We start from the raw sequence: 15,991 nt of genomic DNA on the forward strand, positions 1-15,991 counted from the left end.
ATTGCAGCAAGCATTAAGATTCTATATCTACATCTACACAAGTACTAGGATATTGCATAGTTGCAATTAGAACTGCTTCAAATAATAGTACTAGGATATTATTGACTTTGTTTAATGCATAGTGCAATAAGAACTGCTTCAAATTTTTCGTGCTGATTTGGGTTGTTTAAAGCTGTTTCATCGCTCCTCCAAAATTCTCATACCAGAGAGAAACTATATAGAATTTTCTATAGATATTTTTTTTTCTTTTCCCTTTTTTCACATCCGTGGTTCACAGCAAACGGGAATTGAACCCGGGATCTTCCACAAAAATTCCAATCCCCTAACCTGTTCTACTTTCCTTCACAACATATGCATTTCTGTCTCAAAAGGGAAAGAAGGGCCGGGGTGGTTTGAAGAGTACCTGTTCCACTACTTGAATGCGTTTCAACGTTTTAAGGCAAAACGTTTCAACGAAACCTTGAAACTTCTCCATATGAAACAGGTTTCGCCAAAAATAATATATATATTAGGTCTCGTTTTTTCCCCCCCAAACTTGCTTGCTCTATCCAGCCCGTTCAGCTGCCGTGGTGCGCACTGCGACTTGCATGCTTGCTTCAGGTCCGAACCCGGCTGCCCTTGCAAGCCTCTCCTTCTCCTTCCTCTTCCTCTCCTTCCTTCCTTCTTCTTCTCCTTACTCCCTTCTTCTCCTTCTTCCACGTCCCCTTTCTTCTCCCTTCTTCCCCTTCTTCCTCTTCCTCCTCTTCTTCTCCCATCTGCCCTTGTTCCTCTTCCTCCGCTTTTCCCCTTTAATCCCATAAATCTAAGCTTCTAATCTCAAATTCCACAATGCCTCATCGCAACAGAATCCATTTTGGTATTTGAATTTTGGATTCTCAACTTTTGATGCTTTGTGAGTTGTGACTCATTATGTAACATGGAATCTGGACACTGGATAATGGTGAAATATTATGCACTTTTTTAAGTCTCCACTTTAAACTTTCAAAGTTTCAATGTCGTTTTATCTTTTAAGTTTCTCTTAAATTGTGTGGTTATCTTTTAGAACTTTCTGAAAGATATGTATAATATATATATTTTATAGAATAAAGATTTTGAAACTTGCGGGTTTTTTTTTTTTTTTTCCAGAAAGAGACTTCTATTAAGGTCGAAAAAAACATACAACAATCAAAGCTATAAGCCGGAAAAGAATACAATCACCCCAATATGTAAGGTGATTTCAACCATTGAGGAGCATCATGATGCCATGTAAGACCTGTGGTACTAGAGGAAAAGAAGATGCCATGGTCCCACTCCCGTATAAATATCACGCGCTTAGCCTGCGTAGAACGAGAGGGCCCTTGAATGCGAGCCTATATAGCCATAAGAGTATGGATGATATCACCCCATATAGTACTAATGCACTGAGACCTAAAAATTTGGACACCCTCAATAGCCTCTGTGCATCTAGCTCTCCAGATCTGCCATGAATCTCCCAACTGGTGTCAATCCTCTATTTGGGGGGTGTATAATCAGAGTGAGGAACATCCTGCAAATAAACCATGCTGGGCAATACCTCTACGAATGAAAATAGCAGAATCTGTACCACTGTCCTTATAAAAAAGGTGCGGACCGGACTGGGAGAGCCAAGCAACTGCCCCCCAAGTCACATGCATGGCTCGTCCACTCAATTTGCCCATAAGTTGGGCTACAAAACCCCAAATCTGCTGTGCAGTGCTGCATCTCCATAAACAATGTTGTACAGTCTCAGAATCTGCTGCACACCTAGGACAAGAAGGTGCTACACTGAAAACCGATCTCCATTGTGATTGGTGGGGAGACCACCATGTAAGAATAACCAAAAGAAATGAGAGATTTGGCTCCTTCTGTATGAGTACCAAAGTCTATGCCAATATCTGTGCTCTATCACTGGAGAAATATCATAGCTCTCCCAATGAGGCCTGAGAGTAGGGATCCTATGCATCTGTCGAGTGACGCGAAAGCCTGGCATTCCGGACAGTGAAACTGAAAAAAGGAAGGCTTTTCAAAGGATCGAAGGCATTAATCCACTCCCACTCTCCTGGATCCCATTGAAGAGATCTGATAGGACTGCCACCATATAACCACGAACACCAAGAGCCATGAGTCACTATATCTGAGGAGAAGGGTCAATGAACCAATGCTTCCCGAACGACCAACAATCCTCACTGGACTAAGCCTAGTATCTGGGATGATCTCCTCCATACTACATCTCCTCAATCTCCCTCTAGGCATGATAGAGTAAATGATGCAATCTGTAGCATCCTGGCCTGGGAGAGCAATGACCTGCAGAGGTATGCCTATCCTCAAAAAAACTCCCAGCCAACTCGGATGATAGTCTCCGTGAAAGGTCCCAGAAAGCCACTCATGCGGAATAGCTGCATCAATCTGATCAATACGAATGCGAGAGCCCCTAAGATGCTGAATGGATGCAGCTCTCCGATCCTCTGGAAGACTCTTAAAGGTCTTCCATGCAAGAACTGTGTATGCACATCTCTCCCATCCTGACCACTACATATAACGAGATGCACCAAGTGGCCGACCAGCCTCATCCCTTATGAGCTCGTTCCACATAATAGGTTGTCGATCAGCCTCATCCAAAGACCTAGGAAGCCTTTGTCGCAAAAAAGATCTCATGCTTCTCCATGCTCTAACAATGGCTGCAATAAGAGGGAAGATGGTGTCCTGATATTAGCCTCTGTGAACAAAAATTGTTTGCTGGGCATCCAATCTCTCCTGACCCTGGGTGTACATCCAGAAATCTGAGACAAGAAAAAATCCTTCCAAGGCTCGACCACAGGCTAAAATCAACCAAGTATTGATTGAAGAGAAATCAGAAGATATGCATATGGTGAGTGAAGTAGAACTCAGTGGAGAGTATAATGAGGAAGCTGCAGAGATCGCACCAGAATTCTATGTCCTACAGAATAACATGCTAGTAGCTATGTTTCAAACCACGATACAGTGGAAGGGTAAGGACATAAACTCAAACATAAGTAGAGGACCGCTACAATGTTTTGGTTGTGCGGGGGGCCGCATAGAATCGCTGAGTGTCCAAACAAGAATGTGGTTCGTACGCACCAACCCCAACAATTGATTGCTCCACCCAATGACATGCCAGTACTTACTGGTACTAAATGTTGCATTGAGCATTTGATCAAAGACTGAGGGCAAGTCCCACAGTGCCTGGGCTCCTTTGGGAGTCGCTGTCATGCCCAGTTCTTGGGTCTTCCGAGGTCATGCCTTAAGGGAGTAGCGAAACCGTCTATACGACAGTTCTTGTTAGGAAACCTCTGACCACAAGTTTGCAGAGCAACGCCCTGCACTGAACATCCGGATCCATAATATTCAAGTCCCCCTCTCGTTTGGGCTGAATAACTGTGAGCCAAGCTACCTTGGCATGAGTGTCTGAGGTGCCATCCAAACCCGACCGGAGAAAATTGCAAATCAATCTCCGCAATCGGCCAATGCACGCACGAGAGAAGCACCAACAAGAGGCAGTAAACCAAGCTGAGGCAAGCAATACCTGATTAGCCACCAAAGCTCTGGAAGCTAAATCTAATCTATTGGAGCTCCAATGGAGGAGCTTCTTCCGGATACTCATAAGTACCAGAGCAAACTGCTGTGCAGGAGAAATATCAATCCCAACTTGGCATCCCAAATATCTAGCAGTGCATCCTATGTTGATCCAAGTAAAACCAAGCTCTGCACCCCAAGCAACTCTCGGTGAATCACTAACCCAAAAACCAACAGATTTGTGCCAAATAATGAGTGTCCCTGCTGCCAAACAGAACTCCTCTAGTGCTACCCGGAAGGAACATAAGCATATATGTGAAGCCTCCAAGAACATGGCTGTGTCATCAGCTAACTCAGAGTCAACCAATTCCTCTTGCCTACGAAGAGGCAACCTCAATCCAGAAATACCAGTAGTGTAGTGGAGAAAAATGCTCATGGCCTCTGCAACTATGATATATAATAATGGGGCTAAAGGGCAGCCCTGCCGTACTGAGCGAGAAATCTGAAACCGTTGTCCTCTTTCACCGCAAGCGAGCACTCTACTGTGGGCATCACGATACATGCATGAAACTCACTTGATCCATCGCTAAGAGAAGCCCATATGGCTAAGAGTACCCTCAAAGAAGTCCCAATCCACTCTATCATAGGCCTTCTCAAAATCCAAGAGCAGAATGGCTAGGGACTGATTGCTCACTTTAGCCAATTCGACGGCCTCCCAAAACGAGAAAATGTTATCAAAGATGCTCCTACTGTGTAAGAATCCATTATGAATATCATGAATGACATCCTGCAAAATTGGTTGCAATCTGATGCTCACTGCCTTAGCAAGAATCTTATATGCAGTCCCAAGTAAGGTGATAGGTCTCCACTGGCCAATCAATGTCTTATCCCCATTCTTAGGAATAAGATAAATACGCCCCTTAGTGAGAGAAGAAGGCATAGAACCTATGTCCCACATCTCTTGTAGAGCCGATGTGATCTCAGCCCCAATCTCATTCCAAAAAGTAATGAAAAAAACAAGGGAGAGGCCATCCTCCCTTGTACACTTATCATGAGGTAAGGCATGAAGAGCATGACTGAACTCCTGCATAGAAAAAGGGGCATCTAGAGCCGCATACATCTCCTCAATGATCAAATGTGGCAATGCATTCCAAACCTTCCTCTGTGCCCTGTGTCTCAAATCAGAGTGCGGCTCAGCACTAAGAAGCTGGCGATAGAAATCAATGGCAATCTGTCTAACCATAAGAGGATTTGAGTGAAGAGTGCCATGTGAATCCTGCAACTGCCTGACACTATCTGCCACCCATCTGTGTCCAAAAGGATTCTTGGGCATGGAAACAGTACTCCGCGCGCTGCTCAAGAGAGTGATGAAGTTCTGCCCTAACAATACATAAAGAATCTGCAACCCATGAGCATGAGGATGTTTCTCGTGCTCTTTCTGCAAGGCAACCAATGTACGTCTAATAGCCCTTTCTAAATCCAAGGCCTCTTGCCTCTTAGACAAGAGTCACTAATATCACAGAGAGCAGAGGCCAGGCTTTGAGAGGCGTGTGAGAAATCATGAGATCTCCAAATATCAAGCATACGACGCGATAGCTTTGCATCTGAAAACAAATGATCAGGGATGCGTACATGGGGTGCTGATCCATGGCAATTCAAATCTCTAATACACAAAACCACTGGGCAATGATCCGATTTAGAGGTGCCTGTAGCAATAAAAGTATGCCAACCTCTGTCAAGCACCCAATCATCCACATAAAATCAATCTAACCATGCATAAATACATCCTGCATCTCTTCTCTTGTTAGACTATGAATAAAGAAGAGTGGATGGTCTCCTCAAAATGTCATTCTCATGCTAACAATCTCTGCCATGAATGGAGAGTATAAACCTCTCCCAAGACACTCTTTCAAGAGGATGCACCAAGCCCTCATGTCCGCCTCTTTTATCCGTTGGCATCTCAACCATGTTAAAATCCCCACCAATAATCCAATGGTCGGCAAGAGGCATCAGTGTAGTGAGAGATTTCCAAAAGGCGATCCTCTCACCTCTATGGTTAGGAGCATAGAGGTTGAGAATACCAATGCGTGTAGTTCCTTGCATAAGAAGGATCCACTGCGCTCTCGCAGGCAAAATGACACCATGTCCAATGATGCAAGGCAAGATCAAAGCTGAAACAGAGATACAGACACCACCCTTGGTACCAATAGCTGGTGACCAAAAGGTGTGTCCCGAGAGAAGCTTGCCTGATCTCCCACACTGGCTAGCATCCAGTTTATGCTCTTGCAAGAGCAATACATCCATAGGTCCACCTGTGACTGCAGAATGAAGCTGGGTTTTTACAATTTGTTTCCGCCGACGCGGAAAAAAACCCCAAGACCCTGAATGTTCCAAGAGACAATCCTCATAAAGACTCAGAGGAGGAACGACCATATCTTGTGGTCGACGAAGGACCCCCTTTAGAGGTGGAGGTACATCTCGCATAGGTAAGGGAGGGAAAATCTGACGATGTAAACCTTACCTCTCTCTCCCACTCCGAGGAAAAGCTAGGGCTAGTCCTCAGAACTAGAGAAGTACCATGACAATGCGAATGCGCAACATCATCTTCAAGGGTACAATCATCCTGTAACTGTAATGCAGCATCCTCCTGTGAAGGATCCAGATCATGTGCTTGCAAAGCCTCATCCTCCAAAGAAGGATCAACATCCTGTGAAGTAAGAACTGCATAAGGGTTAGGGTGCTCCACAAGGGGTGTGGGTGAAGGGGCAGGTACGGGGCCTGAGGGTGCCTGCCATCCCTAACCACAACCCAACGCTGTGTGGTCTGCTGTGGCAAAGGAGCAACTGGAGTCTCGGCAACTACAGTAGGCCTCTGATGGGCAAGACCACGCCGCCTCCTAGCATGGCCCCTTGATCTGGGACAATCTCTAGCAATGTGGCCCTGTCGATGACAAATCCGACACTAGTGAGGTCTTCCTGCAATCTCCATCCTCTAGCGGAGATGAGATCCATTAGGTCTCTGAAGCATAACATGATTGTCAGTAATCGATGAATGAGGAACAAGCACAAGGACCCGGGGTACACGGTAATGGTTGCGGAAGCTGAGGCGGGAGAGCTCGGAAGGACTGGTACCTATAGAACCTTGCCAAAGGATGCCCCTATGGAAGCTAAAAGCTTCCAATAGGACCGAGGAAGAGCAGGGAACCGCAGTGAGACCGGGGTAAGGCGCTAATCCTCCACCACTGGATCAAAGCCCACCTGGTACTGAAAGAAGAAAAGCTTCCTAGGACCAAGAGGGAAGGGGCCGCCAACCAAAACCTGAGAAGTAGCTTATGAAGAATGAAAGTCCCACCTGGAAGAAGCCAAGACCAAGCAAACGAGTATCCTGGAAGTGCACAATCAGCTCCGAAGGGAGAGCTGCTAGAAGCCATTCACGGGCTTGCGAACGACGAGAGGGGTGGGAACCATAAACTCTCCCAACAAGGGTGGTCTGGACCTCAAGGTCAATGTCGTGCTGAAGAGAGGTGAGCTCGTCTTGTGAAAAATTGATGATTCTCCCGGCCAATGGGGGTGACGAAAGATTGGCTGCGGCAGAAGAAGCCATAAAAGCCAATCAAAAAAGTTGGGCGGCTGACTTGAATCCAGATAAAATTGCTGCTGAAAAAGAGGCGGGTGCAGAAGAGGGTGGCAGAGGCGGGAGCAAAGGCACTGGGGCAGGCGGGGGCAGCACTGGGGCAGGCGGAAACTGCAGAGGGGCAGGCGGGGGCTGCAGATGGGCAGGCGGGGGGTTGTAGATGGGCAGGTGAGGGCAGCAGAGGGGCAGGAAAAAGCAGCGCCAGCTCACCACTTGCAGTGTTTTTTGAGTGACGATAATATTGAAATATCATGCACTCTTCACAATGCATTCGAGCCGACGCCCAATGTGGGTAGGGCAATTCCTCTCCGGAAATCCACCGGTTATGTAGAGTTTTTAGTGGGTGAATACGACAGAGACAACGAAGCTGATGACAAAAGCATTTCTCTGTTCGAGTCTTAGAATGAGCGTGCTCGCTTCTGACCCCGGCTCGAAAACAAAAAATCTGCACAATGCACTTTATGTTTTAAGTTTCAACGTTTAACTTTTAACTTTCAAAGTTTCAATGTCATTTTTATCTTTTAAGTTTCTCTTAAATTGTATGTGTATCTTTTAGAACTTTCTAGTGGTTTTTGAAAGATTATATATATATATATATATATATATATATAATATAAAGTTTTTTTGAAAACTGTGGGTTTTTTAGTGACAGATGAAACCTTTGAAAAAAAAAAACTTTCAAAATGTTTTTTTGTGACTATGTTCTAGATTGATGCCTCCATGAGTTCTAGATTTTTCCCTCCATGAGTTCTAACGTGGTAACTTAAGAGGGGGTAGCATTTTCTTTGCCTATCCTGTTAGTGGGTTTGGTAACCTAGAGTGCCTAGATCTCAGGGCCTTTGCCATGTTGGAAGCCTATCAATGAGAAGCTCATAAAGTTGTTTCACTCGCTTAATTCTCTCAATTGCATGCTTGTGAATGCCATGATGTTTTACTGGATATGTCTTGTAAATTTTCAGTTTGCGTTGTGAGACTGGAGCTTGGTAAGTTAGCAGCATTTGACCTAAGAGGATTGTGCTTGCCTCGTGTGTATCATGTAGTAAAGCTAAACAGTTATCTCCACGCAGGTGTCCTTGCTGATTTGGCACTTCTAGAGAAAATATGAGCGTTATATTATTGTTTATGAGCACTGCTGTATTCTAAGAAGGGGCTTCAAAGATGGGGTAGTTGTCATCTTTGCATCATATTGCCCTCTAGAAACAACCTTGAAGCGTATTCTCTGGAGTTTTTTGGGTTTGACCATCAAGCTTCAAGATAATTTGCCAACTCATGTTCAGGCGAGTATTCAAATTCTTGAATACCGCTTCCAAGAAAAGCTTCTGCATTAGTCATAAAAGAAAGAACATCCGTAAATGTGGACTACAAACCAGCTCTCAATATATACAACCCTTGAACAAAGTGTAACAGAGAAATAAGAGGGGAGACTCCCTCTTCGGCTGGCTTCTCTCAAAGGGAGTCTACATCGGGGGGTGGGGTTTCGCGGGGGGGGGGGGGGGGGGGGGGGGGTGAAGCCACAATGGAGGCTGCAGTGCCATGATGGGTGCTCTGAGCTCATAGTGAGGAATGGGCCTCGGCTCCACGTGTGGAGAAATGTTGGGAGGCCTGTTGCATTGTGTCGGAGTTGCCAGTAAGGCACTCCCATCTCCCTCGAAGAAAGTGTATGATGTCCAATAGTCTCCGCCCGTGGGGGGCACACACGCGGGGAGGGGGGGGGTGGGTAAGAGATTCGTTGATAGCCTTACGATATCTGGCACGCCAAATATGCCAGGTGGAGATGCTAATGATAAGCTCCCAATATTTGCATACCCGGGTCTCTGGAGTCCCCTAGGATGCTGGTATGGTTAAGGTTGAGTGGCCGTAATCTGGAATTATGAGACAAGGCCAGTGCTATGTGAGTGCCATCCTCCTCCTCAGAGTGCAGTGCCTCCCCTTAGGTTACTGTCCCTGATGCGGTGAGAGGGTGCTGGCCTTGGAAGTGAATAGACAGAGGATCCACCACCAAATGTCCTGTGCCTGTGGACAATCCCAAAGGCAATGTCTCCAAGTCTCCCGTGCAGTTTGCCCTGCAATAAATAACCAAGTACAGTGGGCTAGGAACCAAAGGAAGAGGGCCATCTTCCATGGCAAGAAACTCTCCCGTAGTTCCAGAGAGAAAACCCTGAGGGAATCCTTGAGAGTGGCACCAATATGAGGCGGCCGGAGTGCCATCAAGCTTCTGTAGTAGAAAGTGACAGGGGATCAATGTGCCATAGTCCGTCATGGAAACGTACTATCCTCACCCACTGTGGGGGCGAGGGGTAGTCCTTGTTGAAGGAGGCACGGCTGGGTAACTGGCGGCCAAAGTCCCCATCTGTGTAGGCCATCCGAGGTAGTCCCCCTTGCATGGCAAAGACTGTCAAGGGGACTCATGCCACAAGAAGAAGGTGACCCACTGTGGATGGGGAGGAGAGGCTAAGGGAACTTGCCAGTCTGGTGGAATGCAGTCGTCGTGAGGCTCAGGTGTGTCCCCCCCCCCCGTGGCCTCCAGACAAGTGCTTGTGCTGTAGGGAAGGGGGGAGGTAGGGGGGAGCTCACTGAAACGGAGCCAAGTGGCCACTGTTCAGGCTGGCCCCGAGCATGGGCAGCTCCATGCTGTGTGAGAGCGAGCTCCGAGGTAGTGACCAGAGGGGAGGCGAGTGAGAGCATTCCACATCAAAGGCTGCTAAAGACGCTTCTCCTCTCAAGATGGCTTCTCCTAAAAGAGGGAAGGACGAAGGGCGGCAAACTTGTCCCAAAAGAGGGGTCAAGCTTGTGGTGTAACATGCGGAAGCTTCGTGGTCAAATTGGTAACTTCAATGCTTAGAATTCAGCAATTTTTCACGATGAATATCATGTACAAAACTGAAGTAGATGTGCAGAAAATAGAGAGTGAGAGAGAGGGAGAAGAGGACACAGTATTGGGTCCCAAATACCCTCTGTAGGGCCCCCACCACGAATGGTATATTTGCTTTATTAGAATGATGCAAATCAGAAAATAAAGACTGAATCTTGACCTGCAATGTTTACCCTGGTTGGAGCACTCCCCTTGGCTGTCCTGGCCCTTGGAACACGGCAACCCTTGTGAAAACTGAGATGCTCTACTAAATCCAGCGTTGGGTTTATATACCCCCTACTGGTGCTGGTCGGCCAGTTTAGTTTTTCCTCCACGACTTGTTTTCAGCAAAATATGCTTTTAATAAAACCTTTTCACACTGTAGAGGTCGGCCGCCAGCGTTTTGCTGTTTGCTAGGCCCTGGCTGCCTTCTGGACTGCCCTGTCTACTGCAGGCAGTCACCATGGCCTGGCCGACTGGCTGGCCAAGGTCATCAAGCTGGCCGGCAGGCAGCGCAGGTCCCTAGGCCTGGCCGCCTTGCTGTCCAGGCCACCTTGGGGTTGGCCGACAGCCCATTGGCCTTTCCTTGGGCCTCCTAGCCCTCTCTAGGGTGGCCTCAAAGACCTCCCCATGTAAAGTGCAAGGAGTTTTACCTCCTTTTCTAGGGGAGGCAAAAGGGCTGCCCCCTCTTCTATATGCAACCTAAATGCATCTACAGACGTCCGGCACCCGGTTGCAAACCAGATACTCAGATCATCTGACATCATTCCAAAGGGAGACTCATAGTACGGACTGGCACTACTTCATGTGCAGGACAATGCACACTTGACCTCGGATGCATAGAGTGGAACCCTGGCTGACTCATCCCGGACTAGGCTCACATGAGACCAGTTTCCACTATAGGTCCTGCATCTTCTTGTTCAGATTTGTCTACGTGGCATCCAAGTGCGGGATAGGAGGTAGCTTCAACTCCATTGAAAGCTTGTTAATCTTTCTCTAGATGGGAAAAGGTTGGAAGCTCTTGAATGGTCCGCTTGTCCACCTGTTTCAGTCTTTGCTTCGTGATCCGAAGATAAACCCAATCTCCTTCCGAGAACTTCACATCACTTCGGTCTTTGTTGGCATGTCAACTGCGGTTTAGCCAACCTATCTTTCACTGACTCCAAAATCTCTTGGTAAGACTCCGTCATTCTGTTCACTTGAGGTACTGAAGACGAGGTTCTGGTCAATAGCGACTAGAATGGTCTTCCAAACGCTACTTCATATGGAGTCATGTCAATATCTGAAGAAAAGGAATCATTCAAAATATCTTGAACTAAAGGCAAATACGATTTCCACTTACCTTGCTGATCATGGACATAACACTTCAGCACATCAAAGGCCAACTAGTTGTAGATTTCTGTCTGGCCATCAGTCTGCAGGTGAAATGCACTAGAAAAATTCAATTTAGTACCAAGGTTATCAAACAATGCCCTCCAAAAATGACTGGTAAACTTGGCATCTCGGTCTGGCACTATGGTCCTACCAATGCATCCAAATGGACAACATCTTCGACGGTCACATTGGCCCTGCATGGGATAAGCATCACAAATTTGCTAAATCTATCTGGTGTGGATGGCCTGGAATGATGAAACACCACACAAATCCTAATGGGAGCCACTGTTTCCTCAAAAATATCAATTCCTTCCACCGTAAGACATGGGAGGAGTTGTAATCCATTAGCAGTCCCAGGATCCGCCGGGGGGGGGGGGGGGGGGGGGGGGATTTGGCTGCGGAGGCATAGATGGTCATCTCTACCGGCTTTGAGAATCGATGAATCAAATGGTGGACAAAGCTCATCGGCTGGCTTGTTCCGGATTGGGCGCTGCCGGAGGGCAGCGAGTATGCTCAGGAGAGGCGGATGGAGGGGGGAGTGCGGGCTCGAAAGAAGAGGACAGGGTAGGGGGGATTGTTGTGGGAAGAGTCGGAGGCAAGGATGGAGGATGAGGAGGGGGGGGGGGGGAGGGGGGAGGAGGAGGCGGCAGAGGGGGGTGGGGGTGGGGGTGGGGAGGTGGGGAAGAGGGAGATGGAAGTTACTGGGAGTGATCCAACAGAGTGGGTGGGTGCAGGGAGGCGCTCGCCGGGGGCTCAATGGGGCCAACTGGCCTCACTGGAATCTAAGAACCTGAGGAGGAGTCTCGGTGGGATAACAGCCACGAGATCGGAGGGGCCAAAGGTTGGACCCTTGCAGTGACCGCGGGGGGGGGGGGGGGGTGCATCGCCGACGGGTGGGTGCTGCAATAAATGCTTGAAAACGATTCTCTAACAGAACCAAATCCTCCTGAAATCTGCCAGCCTTGCACACACGACAGTGCCGCTCAGCTTTGGAAGTTGGCTAGTTGCCCTAGCATGGACCAACGGTCTGCTGCTCTCTGGGAATAGAGTCGTCCGTGGTTGGGTCCTGGCGCTAGGTTGCCTGAGGGCGTGTCTCTCTCCATATCCCCGGATGATGATCTAAGCTGGGACCCGAGGGAGGTGGGGGGGGACCACTGGGGGCGGTCTCCTGGACTGCCATCGAGGGCAAGCTCTGGCGAGGTGTCCCATTTGCCTGCAAATGAAGCTTTGGCTAGGGAAGCCTGAGTACTCCACTGACAAATCACTGACAATATATGAAATGCATATATTAGCATTGAATATGCCAAGTATACAGAGCAAGATGTTCTCATCATGCAAATGGACATAGCCAATGCCTTTGATACGGTGAACTAGGACTTTATAGCCCGGGTAATGGACAAAACGTACTAACAATATAGCAAATGCATATATTAGCATTGAATATGCTAAGTATACAGAGCAGGATGTTCTCATCATGCAAATGGACATAGTCAAGGCCTTTGATACGGTGCACTAGGACTTTATAGCCCGAGTAATGGACAGAATGGGCTTTGGGCCTAGAATGAAAAATATCATCTTTTGGCTTTACCAAGAGGGAACAACTAAATGCATTTTGGGTGGAGAACTTTCAGCCTCTTGGTATCTTAGGAAATCTGTTCGACAGGATTGTCTGCTTAGTGTACTATTGTATGCCGTCACGACTCACCCAATGCTCCTTTACATGGACATATTGACAGGAGATGGGCAGCTAGATGGTCTCTCCATGGTGGATGATATGCAATTTGTTACACAGGCATATATTGATAACTCTTTCATTTTTCCCAAGAATACAGAGGCTGACGTAAGGACTCTTATGAAAGCACTGTCCCTCTATGGTTTGGCTGCAGGATTACATGTAAAATTTCAAAAATCAAAGTTGCTTCCTCTGAAAAATTATGATTGGCATCAGCTTTTGTGGCCAGGTTAGATCTTGCCACCTAATGAGATAGTCAAGCATTTGGGTTATCCCATTGGTTGGGAGTTGTATTTGAAGGATGAGACTCAATGGGTGATGGCCAAATTGCACTCTAAAATAGAATATTGGAAATTATCTACATGGTCTTTTCATGTGTGATTGCACATCAGTCAATAATAATGGCATATGTCCAGTTCTATCTTTTGCTCCTACCTTGATCGAGCAAATAGATTGATAATTTCATGTTTAAAGCATTGGAATTCCTATGGAAAACCAAAGCGGATAGAAAAGGGTTACTTCTGCTAAGGCAAGAGCTTATATGTTGCCTAAAATGCATGGTGGGCTCAATGTCCTTAATATTCATATACTAGCAAGGAAGGCCACTCTCCCTGCATTATAGAGCAAGTCAAGCCATGGACACTCATGGTAACAGATTTATATGGACATTGGATTATCAATTATGATGATATAGTCTTTGATCATTTCCATGGTCATATTCGACTGCTCTCATTCACGATTAGCAAGCTATACTATGTCATTTACAATGGTCTAGTAGGCCTCCAAATCGCAGTAATTGATTGTTGTTGCAAAGTATTCATTGGAGCAAGGTATTTGATCGACCGCTTGCTTTGTCTCAACCAAGAAAGGCATACAATTTGTCTACATTGGGGATTCGTCACATACGCGACATCATGGCTGAAAATGGTTATGGTTTCACTTTTCCACGTGCATTCAGACAATGTAACTTAGGGATGCATCACAAGCCAATTTGGAGAGTCATATTAGAAATGATGCAGCCCTTTCAGCCAGTCTCAATGCTTGAGGAAACAAAGCAACTTCATGATTGGTATTTTGATAAGCAGCTTCCAGGACACACTCATGTGCCTTTTGCCCATTTGTTTGTGGCCAACAAGGAAAAATTTAGGGGCGAAATTTAGCCCAAAGGATAATTTTCAAGGGTCTTCCAAAAGTCCTAGGCTATTTTAGACCCCAAAAAATGGTGAGTTTCTAATATATTAGCCCAAGGTAGCATTTTTTGGGTAAATTTTGGAGGAAAAATTGCCAAATTTACACTAAAAGTGACTATATGTCTTGAAAACTTTCAAACGTTCCCCAAAGTTTCTTACAGACTCTATCTTCTGTCAAAAAATGATTCGCCAACCCATCTCTACTTTGACCATAGGCTATGCTCCTTATTTTCTACCTTGCTAGCCAAGGCTTACAGGTTACTCTTACCGCCTCCAGGGATTGAGGATCATGCAAATCACTTCTAGCATATGTCAAAATCTCTTGTTTGGTGGAAAGCTGCATTGAAAAGAATTTGGAAGAGTGCATTGCCCCTCAAGCAACGACTATTTCTATGGAGATGTCTGGTTGGGGTGTTCCCAGTGGGATCTCTTTTGGTACGAAGGCGTATTGCTACTACTTCTTGTAGGCGGTGCTCCCATCCTATAGAGACAGTGCCTCACCTTCTTTGGTATTGCTCTCACTCTTGGGGTTTTCTTGATGATTTGTCTGCACATCTTCGGGCTCGTTTTCCAGGGAGGCATTTCGGACGAATGTTCTGAATTTTTGGTTGCCTTTGTCCTTCCCTACCAGATTATACAAACTTCTTTGACTAGACTAGATTCTAGGCATCGTGGACTATCTACCATGCTCGGAATCAGTTTCTCTTCTCTGGAGATTCTGTTTGGCTCTTTGTTTACTTCCAAAAAGCCTTTTACAATCCCTTTGAGATTCTCATGAAATCGGAGGGGTTCTTGCTAGCAACTAGAAGTGTTTTCCCACTGTTTCTCAACCATAGGCCCCTTGTGATCTTGTGACCACTCTGAAGCCTGCATATAGCCTTCACCACCATATCTCCCGTGAAGGTGAGTGTGGTGGGACATGTGTGAGGTGGATGTGGGAGGGGGGTTGGTGGGGTATGTGGTATAATGCATGTGCATATGAGTGCCAGCAGATGTGTGGATCTGATGTGTGGGTCTATGATGGGGGGGGTAAGACAATCCTCAAAGAGAGAGTATTGCACAAGTCAATGATGTGTTTGATCGATATGATAGAAGTAATTGATACTCACCAAGTACAATGCTTTTGTAGGCTTGTAGCCTTATCCTTTGGCCCATACAAATATTACACTCTAATAAGTGGATGCCACATGGCATACTTATCTTATCCACTTATATGAGGGTGTTCACACACTACTAGAACAATATTCCTTTTAGGGGCTGTTCACACACTTTTTTTTCCTTTTTTTTTTTGGGTGAAATCCACTATTTCATTATAATTAAAATGTACATGCATGGCTGTCCGAGAGTGGGACAACCAGTATCAAAAAACTAAAACAGTGATAAAACACTTCTAGCTGAGGCAAGGAAAGCTGTCCAAGGAAGTGAGCATCTTGAAGAGACTGAAGCAAAGAACAACGAAAATAAGCATAAACATCCACCGAGGTATGCTGAAATAACTAGGTGTTCCATGCGTGATATACGGTCCACAGAGCCCAGTAGCGGCACCAGGAGAAGAACTGAGCATAATCAGGGAGGGAAGCAAATCTACCAAAAATGCCTGCCAAAAGTGAGGCTGGGAAAACAAGCATGGAGTAGAGCTGTCAAACGAGCAAAAAAATCACGAACAGTAGGAGAGGCCCA

At 46.4% G+C, this 15,991-nt stretch overlaps 1 protein-coding gene across 4 annotated transcripts in view; it reads left to right on the forward strand.

Moving 5' to 3' along the window:
• The window catches only part of LOC147612830 (putative calcium-binding protein CML21), a 97,661-nt gene that overhangs the window by 29,267 nt on the left and 52,403 nt on the right, over positions 1-15,991 (forward strand). The gene's annotated exons all lie outside the window — the stretch shown is intronic.

This window comes from Cibotium barometz, chromosome 45 (assembly GCF_041138505.1).
Source record: "Cibotium barometz isolate CiBa-2024 chromosome 45, ASM4113850v1, whole genome shotgun sequence".
Classification (NCBI taxonomy): Eukaryota; Viridiplantae; Streptophyta; class Polypodiopsida; order Cyatheales; family Cibotiaceae; genus Cibotium; species Cibotium barometz.